Source organism: Sorex araneus, chromosome 6, assembly GCF_027595985.1.
Source record: "Sorex araneus isolate mSorAra2 chromosome 6, mSorAra2.pri, whole genome shotgun sequence".
NCBI lineage: Eukaryota > Metazoa > Chordata > Mammalia > Eulipotyphla > Soricidae > Sorex > Sorex araneus.
Window position 1 is genome coordinate 50,332,056 of NC_073307.1, and position 16,663 is coordinate 50,348,718.

The window sequence follows — 16,663 nt, forward strand, 5'->3', positions numbered from 1 at the left end:
GCGGCGCGCGCGCGCTCCCTCTCCTTGCATCTTCGCAGAGGGAGCAAAGATGCGTCTTGGCAGAAAGCATCTGGGGCAGCGCTTGGCGGGATGCGAGGGGAAACGCACCCGCGGGGAGCGTGGGGGACGCACAGACTCACGGCCCTTTGGACGGATGCGGCCCGGCAAATCATTCCACCCTCCGAACCATCCCTCAGCCTCCCCCTGGCCAAATTGCACACAGCTTCTAACTGTCATTTGTCATTTATGTGAATGATGCTCCACCAGCATCCGAGAAACACCTCCATCCCTTGTAAGCCCTCAGTCAGGGCCCCACTCAAGTCGTCGAAAGGTTTTTTCACCCCAATAAACAGGAGAGAGGAAGAAATGCATTTTAGGTGGTCTGTGCAAGGTTGAAGACAAACGGATAGGAGCGATTAAAAAAAAAAAAACCCTCCAAAGAATATAATCAATGGCTTCTAGATATCAACTTTGCATATTGGAACACATAGATTTTTTTTATATACAAAAGTATTTCACATTTACCAGTTGGAAACCCAGGAGTAATTTGAATGTGTTTGATTTGAGGGTGGGGGGTGGTCAGAGCGTGGTTTGGTGGTTTGGGGGCGTTTGATATAAGAAGCGAGTCCTTTGGCAAAGTCATTCGTTTGAGAGTCGGTTTGAAGGCGACAGAGAGGACGAGAGTGGAAATGCGCGCGGCTGCGCGGTGCAAGTGGGAAATGGAAACAGTCGCACTGTCCCAGGCACCTCCAGGGCACCCGAAGGTCAGGCCGGCGGTCGGTTCCTCCTGCCACAGTCCCTGCCAAGGACAATCCGTGCCACATCAAGAGCCAGGTCAGTCCTGGTCAGTGATGTTCCGTTCACCTCTGACAACGCAATCCTAGGGAGGAAAAACGCCTGAATTTTCCTCTGGTGGGGGGTTGGGGTGGAAATAAGATTCTAGCTCATTGTGCTTTAGACTCACCACTATGCCTTTTTGCCCAGCTGGTGATCGGAACTAAGAAAAAGAAAGTTCCCATGATGAACTTTGCACGCGGTGTGACTGAGGAACACAGAACACAGAAGCGTTTCCCCTCTGATGGGGCTGAAAAGTAAGCTTGTTGGATGTGAGTAGCAAAACCTTCGTAGCATGCATGTATCTCTGAAGTACCCTAGAGTAATAGCACAACATAAATTCAGGGGGGAAGAAAAAGAGAAAGAAAAAATATATAAAAGCCTAAGAATTCTGTCCGGCTAGACAAAAATTAGTGCACATATAAATTCAATCTAGGCATATTTTGTTCCAGAATTTATTGTTTTTGTGTGACTGTTTAAATACTTAGGAAAGCATGCACTTGACTTGATGAGGTTTTGTAAAAATATTATATTAGGTCAAAGGAACATTTGTGGGATATTAGTAGAAAGCAACCATATTAATCCTCTTGCAAAAACAATCTAAAGTTTCAGTGAATATACACAAACAGTGCATATATATTTATAATGTAATTGAATTTTTTCTTTGTTGTTGGGTAGTTAAGTTAAATATAGATGTTGGTAAAGTAAATGCATCACTTAGGAACATGTTTAAGGCATTTTTTATGTTCTAAGTTTAAGATAATTCAAAAAACTAAGAAAAGAATTTCATGAGCCATGCTCTAATGAACATTTTGATGATTTTCATAGTACTTTCTAAGCTGCTACATTGCATATGGCAAATAGTGTTATATATAAGGGGAAAAAAATCTCTGCCCAATGAAAAAATATCAAGCCTCACGTTTTTATATTCTTGGAAGTCTTTTTATTTTATTTATTTATTTATATGGTTTGCTATAAAGTACCTTAAGTTTCAGAGGTAATTGCGGATTAAAGTTTTTAAATTGAATCCCCATGAGATACACAGTTACAAAGTCATACATGATTGGGTGTCAGTCACAAAATGTTCCAATATCCAGAGCCACACATTTTTTAAGTCCATAGTTCATGATACTGAGACTAAAAATACCTAGAAATGTGATAGGTAAAAATTGTTTCTTCAATTTAACTTTTTATCAAGACTTATTTTTGTAAAAAAAAAAAAGACTTATTTTTGTGACTAAAGAAGTTGTGCCTTGGTTCCTTGACAAAAATTAGTTTTGTTTCTCCTACCTATTTAGTTACTGTAGGTTTGGCTCCCATCTATTTAGTTACTGAGCTAATTGTGCCCTCAGCCTATAGATATACCCCACTTCTGCCCTGTCCTATTGCTGAACTTGGGTACTGTCCCCTGGCTCTTATGGGTGCAGCGGGCGTATCGAGAAATCCTTCACAACTGGGGCAAGTGGCCATTTGAGGACCTCTGTTGAACCTTAGGTTTCCAGCAAGCTTCTTCTTTCCCTCCTCAATGGCACATAAAATATAAAATGATATTATCATCTGTGAAATTATCTCTGAAACCTAAGGTACTCTATAGCAAGCCATATTCTCTCATTAAGAAAACCATCATTGGTGGTCCTTGCACTCACTTTCTCTCTGACGGGAGCCCGTGTGCTGTTTCCCAAAGCTGGATTGCAGTTTTTAAAGATGCCATAGTGTGTTCTATCACCTTCTCAAGAGCACCAGTGCCTAGGAAATAAAGTAGCAGCCCATGTCCCTTTTAGCCAAAGCCATATATCTGCTCAGACTTGTAATTTGCTGCGTTTATATCCTTTGCCCTTGAACTCTGGTTATTAACGCAATGTTTCTCCAAATGATGCCATATAACTCTGCTCTGAGCACATTCACGGTGACACCACGCAAACATTCCAAGGGCCAGGGCCAGCTGAGGAGGAGAGAGACTGGACTGCTGAATTGTGGGAGCCAAGTGCATTACTCAAGGCAGAGTGGCTGTAAAACTGTGGCTGTTAATATTCAAATTGAGACGAGAACAGAGCCAGACTTTGCTAATATTCTCAAGTCTGGTCAGAAAGCAATTTAGCAAAGTAGCTTTAAAAAAAAAGAACAGCTCAAGCATTTCTCCTAAGAATCTTTACTGAAAATCTATCAAAGAATCAGAGCCTCGTGTTCTGATCATACATCTTACAATTTATTTGTAGTGGGCTTTAGGGAAGGAGAGAATTTCAGTTCCACTATAAAATTCAAATTATAATATAGGTTACACATATGTGATAGAACTAGTTACCGAATTCCTTTGTGTAAATTGTCATGAAATGTACCATTCGCAGTGGTGGTAATTAGTTTGCTTCATGTAGCATATACAATTGGATACTGACTAGGCTTAACATGCTTTTTATTTTTTAAAGTAAAAATTTACTAATCTGCATTGTGTTAATTTTTGGACAGGATGCAGGATCAGTTTGTCCCCACAATATCTAGGAAGGGAATGTACTGTTTAATCGGATGAACAATTTAAGTGTTGTTTCAGGGTCTGTGTGAAATTCACTTTGTCCTGGAGGTTGTTTTTCCACATTTTGGGAAAAGGCACTTATTCGAAAGTCCCTCTCATTGAAATGGGAAAAGTCATACCTAGAGAATAAATGTGCCCAAAAGAGTGTTGGTCCATGCGAATCTATTTCAAAATGTATTTGTCCCCAAATACTGTTATTTTAAAAGTTTACTTGATCAAAGCTTTTTCTTTTAATAGATTCATGCTGAAATGATTTGATTGCAAAAGTTCCTTATTTGGGCACTTTTACTTCAAAGCAAATTTTACATAGCAATGAGATTTAATTTATATATCTTCTCCCACAAATCCTAGATTCCACACAAGGCAGTTTATATAAAAAATGTTGACACATGTAAAAAAATAATATGCCATTAAATATGAGATTTCCTGTTGAAAGAGAGGTGGCCGAGAACCACCAGGCATACGTCGATATACTCAATACTCCTCATGTGACTTTAGAAAGAACTAAAGATAAGAAATTCTAACCACTCCAACTGGCTATACTATTACTATTTTTTTAACATATAAGACATGATTTGAGTACATTTGCATGTGCAAATGGATTCATGTGCAAATTGCCAATAGCAGCAAATAAGCAATAGGCTCCCATGAACACCAAACATACTCATTATTTCTAAAGGAAATTGAACCTGAGGCAGCAAGAAAGTTATATTAAGAATATTTGGGGAAACAGTCGTCCCATGAATATGGAGTTGTCCACTTTCTTCCAGTTCTCTCTCTAATCAACTGCTGTAAATGAAAGCAAGTGGGTCACTGTTTAGTAAGGAGGCTGGTGCAGTTATCTGAATTGGGGGAACACAGTTTGACTGAGGGAATCCATTTTTGTTTTCTGAAAATATGAGACCCTGTAGACTCATGAGACACACGTGAGTCCCCCACTTCTCAGTCTCCAAATGAGAAAACCCACAACCTTGTCATTGTATAACTAATGGTCGTGGAACTGCTTAGCATGGTGCTGGTAATGTGGTGGACTTTGAGGGTTGGTGATATTAAGTGATTTGAGTGACAGTCAAGCTTGTGTTATAGTTAGGAAACTGTCAAAACCTCAGAGTCTTTCTGTATTTCCTTCAGAAAAAAAAAAAGATGATTTCCTTGTATTTGTAAAAACAAGTTTGAAGAGCTTGAGTCCTGGGCACTTTGCCATTGGCAGTGTGAACTCACTGCTAAAACGCACCCCAGGTATAAGCTGAGTGAGCTGTTGGGAGTATATTTCATATAGCTGTTACACTAGTGGGTTTGGGATATGGGTTTCATTCTTGGTAGAATGAGAGCATGGCCTATTAAAAAGTCCCTGTACTGCCAACTCTGACGATCCTTCAGACTAAGCTTTGGATTTCTCTCTAAATGGAATATAGTCCCATAAAGTGCAGTTTATATGTAGTGTGATTATACCAGTGATAGCTGTGAACATTTAAGCACTTTAAAGAGAAGACCCATCCTCACTCAATCTACCCTCCAGCTCATTTCCCATTTTCTAAAGGCAACAATTTCCTGAATAATTTTTTTCTTTTCATTCCTTCAGAATTCTCTTCCCCACAGAACAGACAGTGCCGTTGTTGCTACTTATTACCCCCTTCTACTTCCTCTTCTCAATCTTGGAATTATTAGAGTTTGGGGAAATATTATTGGTTTTTCACTAAAGATGAAGATCCACTCTGTGGACTGTTTTGCTCCTTTTCAACTCTACCCATGCCATTATTTTGTTCATCCAGTTAAATTGGAACTTCTAAAAGACAATGTTCAGTGTGTATTTTTACTGATAAATTCTACATAGAGTTTGCTGAAAAGCAAATTCCCACTTTCACCCCACCCACACAATGTCTCTTGTTAATAATTGTCCCCACTACCCATTTTTAAATTCCCGTTTACTTAGCTTTCTAAAGAGTTGCTAGTAAACCATATCTAAATTCTCTTTCTGCTTTTGACCTTCCTCCAAAGACAGTGTTCAGTGACTCTATCAGTACTTCGAAGAAATCTCTTCAGGGCCTTCTGGTCTACCTTGGTCTACAGTAGCTCCCCTTGTTTGGGGCACAGCTGTCTCTCTGGACTCTTCCCAATCACACTGTTGTGGCATGCTTCGATTGTATCCTGACTTGGGTCTTCCAGTTTCTCTTGGTCTTACTCTTCCTTGGGTTAATGTCTCAGTGATGTGAACGCTTTCTCTCTTGGACACTATGAGAAGCTGGGACAGACTTTGCACTGTTGACATCGTTCTTATTTTTTGAATATTATGGCTCTGCAGGAGATGCTCTTTCCCTTTGGAGTTTTATAGGCATCTTTATCCAGAATTGACTTGGTTTTATTTTTTGTTTTTCATTTTTATTTATTTTATTTTTTACAGTGATGACCATGTGGTTAGAATAACCTGTTAACAGAGAAAAGAAAGGTTCTTTTCACACAGAGAAGAGTGTGGTGATCAGGAAGGCAGCACTGGGGTGAGAACCATATCTCTGGCACTGGATGTGCCCCTGGAATCACAGAATATCCCTGGAAGTTCCCAGAACTCTGCCAGGTGTGCCTCTGGTGGCTCCAGAACACTGGCAGGTATTCCTAGAGGTTCCCGTCATCTCCCAACACTGAGCATACCTTCTCCTCTGACTCTTGCATTGCACTTACTGGCCCGGTTTGCTAAGTGGCTTACAGCACCCTGAAGGCTCCCAGGGGGAGGCCTCTACCCTTCAGAAGTTAAGAGTTAGGTTCATTCATTTTAAATAGATACATCACTTACCAATTTGGGGGAATTATTTTGATAGAAAAACTAAAGTGTTTATCACCTAGAGCTTTGGAGCTGATGTTTTTTAAAATGCTAAATATTTTTGGAAAGATGCTAAGTTTTTTCTCCAACTTCCACGCCCAGTGTCTTCCTCAAGTGGCATCAGTATTTGCATGGTTTCAATGCCATTTGGAAAGAAACTCATTTCAGCAGTTTCCAACTCCCACCATTGGTGGAAAATAGCTGACTCTTTTAAGAGAAATTGTTAGGAGGTATGTGGCAGAATTGATCAATAGGCAAAAGATCCACTCCATTAGAAAGAATCATTTTTCCGATTATTGAAGGGCAAAAATTAAAATGGGAGAAACAGATTATAGAAGAGTTATATTCAATGAGACAAGATTTAAAGTAAGTTATTCCAATTATTCTTGCATATGCAATCTCCAAGAAATGACAGAGCACTTGAATCAAAAGTTCAACAGACGTTCATCAAATCTTAGAACAAGATCCAGTATGCAGTGAACTATTAAGAAACCTTCAACTCTGTATATATGGGATTCTCTTCATTTGATGTCAGTAAACATCCTCCCTTTACAGTGATTTACTGAATTATCCTTAATAAATCCTAACAAGAGAATTAACAAGAGTTGATCAGATCTTCAGATCTTTCCATAGCATCCTTGCTTTCAGAACCATACACAGCAAAGTGAAAAATCAGAGTGGATATAAAATAAGATTTTAAAAAATATTACCAACTTTAATATCATTCTCATAAGCTTCACAGGTCCAGCACAATATATTTCAGCCCCATGAAGGTCAATGCAAAATGACAGATTGAAATACTCTGTGACTCACAAAAGTCTTTTTTGGCCAAGCTGTTTTCCAAGACTTAAATTAAAGCACACCGTGCATTCGGCATTTCTATTTTAACTGATTGTGGCCTAGTTTTCAAAAGAGATCACTTTGGTGCCTGGTTGTCAAAGAGATAATTCTGTTGTAAAAATGAGCTTGAGAGCATGTGGCAAATACTGATTCTGTGCTTGAAGAAATGATTTTTTTTTAATTATCAGAAAGCAAAGGCCAAGGCATACCCCATCCTTTGCAACAGCTCCCTGGTTTGACAGTTGAGAGAGGGAGTGGGTCCTGATATTTCTAAGCCTGAGGCATGTGCTACACATAGTTGGGTTCAAATCCCACATGTCACTTGCCGTAACAGCGACTTAACCAATGTGTGGTCACTGATGGTCTCATTTGTAAATCGGGGGAAAGTGCTGTCTGTCAGAGTCCAAGAAGACTTTGTACTCCATAGAGGGAGCACAGGCATCTTTGTTGCTATGGAAGATTTCATTATCTGTCTCCCATCTGCACTATGACTACTTTCACTGTATTTTTTGTGGTATAAATTCTCTACCCAACAGCATATTAGATGTTCTTTGTTTTTGTAAGGGTACCTTCATAGGCCAAAAGGTCTTAAAACATGGTACTTGTTATGGTTTACTTTTTGGTTTTGAGGGCACCAAATGGTGACACTTAAGGCCAACTCCATGTTTGGGGGTTGCTCCTGGCAGGGCACAAGGGACCCTGTGATGCTAGGGATCGAAATCATACCTGCTGCATCCCTGGGCTCCAGCCCATTTTCCTGTCCCTGGATCCCCGAAACGAGGAACTAGTTCAAACTGATTCTCTGCATTTGACTCTTACTTTAGGATGCCAGAGTTCCCTTCTGTGAATTTTTTTCTGAGTGCTCACTAAGGAGACTTTGACTCCCTGATCAAACATTGAGCATTTGCTTGTGCATTTATTTGTTTTAGGGGGGTTGTCTTTGTTTTTATTTGTTTGTTTGTATGTTTGGTCTGTTTTTTGGTTAAAATAGCTGTGCTCAAGACTTACTCCCAGTTCTGCATTTGGGAATTACTCCTGAAAGGCTCAAGGGACCATATGGGACTAAACCTGGGTTGGCCATATGCAAGTCAAGCCGTACTTTCTGTATTATCTCTCCAGTTACTCTGTGCTTGTTGCTTTGTTATATATAATTGCTATGCATGAATTTTCTTTTATAGGGCTTTAAAAATGTAACAAAAACATACCATTGATAACTACTGTTTTGTAGTATAGTTTGAAATCAGGATATGTGATGCTTCATTCTTCTTTCTTAAAATGGTGTGGACTGTTTGTAATGTTTTGTATTTTGTTTGATTTTAGAATTACTTCTCTTATAGGAAAATCTCAGTGGTGTTTAGATAGAGATTTTGTGGAATTTATAAATGACTTGTATGAATATTTTATGTTACTTTAGTTTATTTTTGTCTTTTTAGGCTATGCTTGTTGGTACTCAGGACTTACATCTGGATCTTTGCTTAGTAATCACTCTGGCAGTGCTCAGTACACCATATGCAGTGCTGGGGATCAAACAGGGATTGGACATGTTCAAGGCAAGTACCTTACTCCAGTAGTATGCTGCCCCTGATTATATGGATATGTCAAAGTACAATTCTTCCAGTCCATGATTATGGACTATCTTCCCGTTTATTTGTATCATCCATTACTTTGTTTATTTTTCCTTTCAGTGTGTAGATCTCATCTCCTGAGTTAAATTTATTTGTAAGTATTTAATTGTCCAGATGCTACTTTAAGTAGTATTTTCACAATTTTCTTTCAATTATCTCATTTTTATATACAGTCATGCAGCTGTAGCACTGTAGCACTGTCATCCCATTGTTCATCGATTTGCTTGAGCGGGCACCAGTAACGCCTCCATTGTGAGACTTGTTGTTACTGTTTTGAGCATGTCAAATATGCCATGTTAGCTTGCTAGACTCTGCTGTGAGGGCGGGATATTCTTGGTAGCTTGTCAGGCTCTCCGAGAGGGGTGGAGGAATCAAACCTGGGTCAGCTGCGTGCAAGGCAAAAGCCCTACCCTGCTGTGCTATCGCTCCAGTAGTCATGCAGCTGTTTTTTTAATTTAATTTTTTTAATTGAGTCACTAGGAGATACACAATTACAAAGCTGTTTATAATCAGGTTTCCAAGTCACACAATTTTCCAACATCATTCCCTCCACCCATGTATATTTCCCACCACCAGTAACCCTAGTTTTCTTCCCTTCATCTCCACTTCCAGCCTGTCTCTATTGCAGGTACTTTTCTCTCTCTGTTTCTCTGTCTCTCTGTCTCTGTATGTCTGTCTGTATCTCTCTATGTCTCTGTCCCTATCTCTGTCTCTCCCTGTCTCTCTCTCTCCCTCGCTCTCTCCATTGGGCATTATGGTTTTCAGTACAGATACTGAGAGCTTATTGTATTTCTTCTTTTACATAATTTCAGCACACAGTTCTTATCCAGAATTATCATTTCCAACTATCATTCCCATAGTGGTTCCTTCACATTCCTGTCTCCCCCCCCCCCCCGCCGTGACCCCTGCTCTTGAGGTAGGCTTCCAACTGTGGGCCAATCCTCCTAGCCAGTGTTTCTACTGTCCTTGGGTTTTAGTCTCATACTGTGTATTTTTATGTCCCACAAATGACTGAAATCATTCTATGTCTGTCAATTTCCTTCTGACTTATTTCACTCAGCATGATGCTTTCCATGTCCATTTATGTATAAGTGAATTTCATGACTTCATTTTTTCTAACAGCTGCATAGTATTCCATTGTGTAGATATACCAGTTTCCTTATCTGTTCTCGGCCACTCGGGTTGTTTCCAGATTCTGGTTATTGAACCTAAAAGTGCAGATGGCATTTGTGCTGTTTGTTTTTGTGTCCCCAGGGTATATTTACAAAAGTGGTATTGCTGGGTCATATGAAAGCCCAGTTTCTAGTTTTTTTAGGAATACCCATATTGTTTTCCAAAAAGGCTGAACCAGTCAGTCAGCGTTTCTAACAAAGAATGAGAGTCCCTTCCTCCTGCATCTGCACCAACACTGGTTTTTATAGGTCTTTTTTGATGTGTGTCAGTATCTGGGGTGTGAAATGATAACTCATTGTTGTTTTGATTTGCATCTCCCTGACGATTAGCGATGTAGAGCATCTTTTTTTGTTTACCTTTTGATCATTTTTATTTCTTCTTGAGGGAGTTTCTATTTATTTCTTCTCCCTAGTTTTTATGAGGTTGGATTATTTTTCTTATAGAGTTCTACTAGCCGCTTATATATCTTGGATATTAACCCTTTGTCCTATTGGTATTGGGTTACTAATTCTTAACATTTTGTGGGCTATCTCTGTATCTTGGTCAACGTTTCTTTGGAGGTACAGAAGCTTCTGGATTAAAGACCTCAATACCAGACCTGTATCTATAAGGCATATGGAAGAAAACATAGGCAAAGCCCTCCAAGACATTGAAGCTAAAGATGAAACACCATTGAGCAAACGAGTGGAAGCAACAATAAACAAATAAGACTACATTAAACCATGCAACTGATTTTTGTATGTTGATTTCTTATGCTTCATGTTTACTGACTCTTTTAGCTCAAACTTTTGAAACATGAGTTCCTTGGCATTTCATACATATGAGATCCGATACTCTGAACATAGATGATTGTGTTTATTCCTTAAAATTTGGATGTCGTTTATGTCTTTTTCTGACTTCATTGCTCTGATATGCAGTTCTAGTATTTTGTTGACTAGAAGTGGGGAAACTAGAAATCTTTATTATATTTTCTTGATTTTATAATATAGCTTTTATCTTTTCCCATCGAACATGAGGTTGTTTATGATTTTATTGTATCTGCCCTTAATTAAGAGGATTTTCGGGGGCTCCTCTTCATTCTGCTGATGTGGTACAGCATGTCCGTTGACTTGTATGCCATAAGCTGTTCTTGCATCCTTTTATTTAATAGAAGTCAGCTTCACTCCCATGATGTTATTACATCCTTTTATTGTGTTGGTAAATTTTGTCAACTAGAATGTTGTTGATAACTTTTGCATTTATGATCCTTCATGATACTATCCTGCAGGTCAATTATTTTGTTAACTTGTAACATTCTTACTTGGTTTTGGAATCCAGGCTAAAGCTGGCCTGGTGAAATAAGTTTGGGTGTGTTCCACCTTTGCATTTTGGGGATTCTATTCTAGGTTCTGGGTTTATATTTGCTAGAATGTTTATAATTATTATTATTATTATTATTGTTATTATTGGGCTGGAGCGATAGCACAGCGATTGGACTTTCGCCTTTCACACGGCCAACCTATGTTCTATTCTTATACTGCCCCTCTCGGAGAGCCCGGCAAGCTACTGAGAGTATGGAGCCTGCACGGCAGAGCCTGGCAAGCTACTCGTGCGTATTGGATATGCCAAAAACAGTAACAATAAGTCTCTCAATGAGAGACGTTACCAGTGCCCGCTCGAACAAATTGATGAGCAACGGGATGACAGTGACAGTTGTTATTATTATTGTTTCAATATGCTGTTTTTATCAGTCCATTTAGATGTTTCTGTTTCTTCACAATTCAGTGTTGGAAAGTTAAAAACTAGAAATCTTTCCTTTTGTTCTTGGTTTTCTGATTTGTTGTCATATAATTGTGCAAAGTATTCATTATGATCGTTTGCATTTCTGGTTGACAGTTCTCATGCTTATAATTTTTAAGTTGTCATGCTTAGAACAACTCAAGACTTGTCACTTTGGTGTACAAAGTTTCTGCATTCCTCCCAACACCAAAGTGTCCAGCATCCTCCATCACTATGTCATCTCTGTCCACCTCTTTCTTCCCTATGTCCCCCTTCTGCTTATTAATCTGAGTTTTGTAATCCAGGATCAAGCATTTGTCATCATTACATAATGTTTTTATTTTCCACGATGTTCTAAATTTACATGGTGGATTGCCTCTTCCATATAAAAGACCTGGGGCTGGAGCGATAGCACAGCGGGTAAGGAGTTTGCCTTGCACATGGCCAACCCGGGTTCGAAACCCAGCATCCCATATGGTCCCCTGAGCACCGCCAGGGGTAATTCCTGAGTGCATGAGCCAGGAGTGACCCCTATGCATCACTGGGTATGACCCAAAAAGCAAAAGAAAAAAACAAAAAAAAACCCCACCATACAAAAGACCTATTACAATTAAGATAATAATAAATTATGACCATGGAAAGGATAAGGATGGGATCAGAGAGAGACTAGTGAAATTTTAAGATTGTTCCATAAAGATAGCTCATAGCTCAATGAGCCAGAAGGTATTCTTTGCATGGGGGAGTACCGGGTTTGAACCCTGGCACTGCGAAGACCTCCCACCCTCCTTACCCACCATAACACTCAGCAATACCAGTAGTGGACTCTGAGCAGTGAGCCAGAAAAGCATTGCTTATGAAACCTGGAAATAAAATCAAGTACCACTTCAGAAGCTATGTCTATTTTTAGATTTTGTTGTTGATGTTCATATTCATGGAAGGAGTTGCCTTCAGTGCTATGACTGGTAGTTGGGAGGTTTCCCCACATGAATTATTCCCAAGCATAGCCCCCCACCCCCCAGAGCAGGTTTTTTGTCTGTCCTCTTATCTTCTCCAAACGTGAAACAACAGAGCCAGTCACATGATCCCTGATGGTCACAACGGAGGAATTATACCATCTTCCACATGCCCGGGGTGGAGATCTCAAGAGTGATGCTAATTTTCATTTTGACTTACAGACCTGTGGCGTGGTCTAGGGTAGGGGAAGTTGGTTCTCCAAGGAGAATTGGTTCCCAAATGTCAGCAGAGCATAAAAGGCAAGGGAAAATTAATCAAGACTGTGACATTTGAAAAACGAAGGGGGCTGGCATAGGAAGTAGGAAACACATTGATGGTTTCACGTGTGTGTTGGGAAGTGGGTGGGAGCTTTCAAACTGTGACCTATTGACCGAGAAATAAAAGGAAGGACAGATAAGTAACCAACACGATTCCTGCATCTGGATTGCTGCATATCCCACCATCCTTTGTGTATTTTGCTGCCAATTCACAAGCAAAAGGATCTAAAGCTTAGGAGGGAAAGCTCAAACCTTTTACCTTCACCCTTGCAGATGTCAAACAGATGTAAAAATATCAACCATTCATTGCCTCCTAGAGTTCACTTCTTGCCTTTCTGTCCATTTGGGGAGTGGGGGAGCTAGAGGCGGAAGGTCATCTGGAAAAGGGTGCTTTCCTTTCTGAGTTAACTATCAGACCTATAGGTCTGCAGGTTTGCTTTGGCGATGCTGGTTTGCTCATTTGAAAATTTTTACTACAGATCTATGGATGTCAATGGTTCTAGTCACAGAGTCCTCATCCACAGCTGGTCTTCTTGTGATTGGGGGCATCTCTGGATAACTTCATCTCATTGAGAGATTCCTGAGTGCACAGCCAGTATCCCAGACCCCAAACACAACCATCTGATGGTTATAGTACAGAGGGTAGGGCCACCCTTTCCCTTCCTCTGCAAACATTTTGATCTTGAGCAGGTTACTAACTCCCTCGGCACCTTCAAACCCTCTCTGGAAAGCAGACAGAATAGACTCAAGCCTTTTAAGATTAAATAGAAACATAGATAGATAGTGCAGTGGGTAGGACATTCACCTTGCATGTGGCTGACCAAGGTTCAATTCCTCCTCCCCTCTCGGAGAGCCCGGCAAGCTACTGAGAGTATCTCACCCACACAACAGAGCCTGGCAAGCTACCCATGACGTATTTGATATGCCAAAAACAGTAACAAGTCTCACGATAGAGACATTACTGGTACCAGCTCGAGCAAATTGATGAGCAATGGGATGACAGTGACAGTGACAGTGATAGATAGATCTTTAATTTAAGAGTTATCTGTATTCGCCAGGAGTTCTGAGCTCCTCCAGGTTGGCCCCCAAAACAAAATTAATAAATAAATACGGCTGCTTACAAGGCATCTTGGGGTCTTACTCTAGGCTCTGCACTAAGGAATCACTCCTGGCAGTGTTCAAGGACTCTATAGGATGCTGAGGATCGAACCAAGGTAGTCGCCAGCACTGCTCTAAGTGATTTCTGAGTGCAGGACCTGGAGTAAGCCCTGAACATTGCTAGGTGTAGTTTCCAAACCAAGAAGAAACTAAGTTAGCAGTACTTATATTTGCATGGTGCAGTGGTAACTCTGCCATTTCTTACCTGTAGCAACTTCTCCATCTTCTCGTGGTTGATATATTTTAGGAAGTAACACCCCAAGATGCCTTGTAAGAAACAAGTTTTATTTATTTATTTATTTTGGTTTTGGGGCCGCACTGGGCAGTGCTCAGGACTTACTCCTGACTCTGTGCTCAGTGATCACTCCTGGGTGAGCTGAGGGGTCCATAGGAGTCCTGGGGACAGAAGCCAGATTTGCCATATGAAGGCAAATGCCCTATTCTGACACAGCAGCATTTATTTTTAACTGAACCACTGGGAGATGCAAAGTTATAAAGCTGTTCATCATTGAGTCTCAGTCATACAAAGTTCCATCACCTGTCCTTTCACCAGTGCACATTTTCCACCACCAATGTCCCTAGGTCCCCTTCCCCAGTTCCCACACTTGCCTCTATGGCAGGCACTTTTTTTCTTTATCTTTCTTTCCTTTTGGAAATTGTGGTTTAAAATACAGGTACTGAAGGGTTATCATGTTTATCCTTTTACTTCCTTTCAGCACTCAGTTCTTGTCCAGCGTGATCACTTCCAAGTATCATTGTCATAGTGGTCTCTTCTAGCTATCCTCTACCCCACAACACCATTTCACCATTTATGGCAAGCTTTCAGCCATGAACTAGTCCTCCCAGGCCTTGTTTCTGCTATCCTTGGGTATTAGTTTCATATAATGTTTTTTTTTTTTTATATCACACAAATGAGTGCCATCATTCCATGTCTGTCCCACTCCCTCTGACTCATTTCACTCAGCAGGATTCTCTCCATCCATGTCCAAGGAAAAAGCTCATTGTCTGCTCTGAAGCTGCATTCTCAGCCACACGACGGGCACTGCAGACAGGACAAAGCTCTTAGTCCTCCTCAGAAGGGTTCAATGCGCATGAGAGACGTTCAGGCCCAGATTGCTAGAAACCAACTCCTGGCTCCTGTTCTGGCAGGGCCAAGGTAACAAGTGAAGTTCAAATGCTCACTCGCCCTGGGAAGTGAGCCTGGAGCTTTTTCGGCTAATATTTAGATCTTGGCAATTTGTCTCATGTGAAGAATCAGAGTGATGGAGCCAGAGCTGGGGTTGAGTGCTCAGTGCTTACGTGTCCTCCTTCCTCAGGCCAGGCTGTTTAAAGACAGAAGAAAGTGAGAGCAGGGGATTTCCGGCTGACCTTGGAACCGAGAATGCCCAACGCCAATAACAATAATAGCGAGGATCAACACTTCCACTGACTGCCAACACTGTTTCTCCAGGCAGAGGGGAAAATTAATTTCCTATTTGAGTCCCATCCACATAAATACACCTAATGATGTATGTAAAACCAGAGCTCCGCACCATCCAAAATGCACCATACCTGAACCAACAGCCAGAGTCGCGCACTTAATCGGTTACTGTAATAAACATATAAAATGTGTTTTTTTTCCTCCATGAGAGGACAGAGCACTGGCTACATAAAAGGACATCAGATGACACATCCTCCATCTCCCAGCAAATAAAAAAGCCATCAGCTCATAACAAGGCGGTGATAAAAGGTGCTGAGGCCAGTGAGATTAAGACTTTGTAATAAGGTTCAGGCGCCAAAACTGACAGCCATTTTCTTTTATATTTATCATGTCCTCACATTGGGGTGAGAAGGCATGGCTCGGGCCCATTGCTGGCGAGAATTTATAGCAGCTCCTTTATTAGGAGATTGCAGTGAAATGGGGTAGAGGTATGGTTTTCTGAGAACGTTACGATGGTCCCCTACATTATACACTTGACAGGTTTGTCAGCTCTTAGTAACAAGCCTTGTAAAGTACTTTAATATCATTAGCACTATTTTCTTAATGTGTCTGCTCTCCCCGCAGCTTGAAAATACCATATATCACAGGCCGGAGGGGAGCAGGAATGGCCAGGCCTTCTCTATTCCTTTCTGACTCGTTCCCTGTGATTTTATAGGAACTCGGAGAGTTAAGATTTTAATCAGAATAATGCAGTCATTTTCCTTTATTGATTATCAAGTAAATATGTATAAATATGTAGTTAAGGGTGGGCCACCCTTTTAGAAGATATTGAAAATTCATAATGAATGGCTTTCCGGGGCTAATCTGGCTGCCTGCTGTCTTCAGTTGTGTGGCCTGCCATGAGCTCTATGTAGTCAGCGCCAAGGACCCCACGATCTGGGGAGCTCACGGGCGGGAAACCCAGCCAGGAGCCAGCAATGGAGCTCAGAGCTCAGAGGAGTCTCCCGCCAGGCGTGGCAGAGCTGAGCTACTTTCCACATTTGGCAACCCTGCATGAAGCGACCATACCTCTCAGAGCATTTGAGAAGGAGCCACTTTGAGTTTGGGCCGCAGACACCCCCCAAGGCTTCTTCCTCCCTTTCAGGGATGAGCTTCTTGACTTACTTAGGCTCATGTTCTGTGCTCATATGAGCCAGAGACAACTCTGGAGGAGCTTTGGGTGAAGGAATAAGTATAAACAAG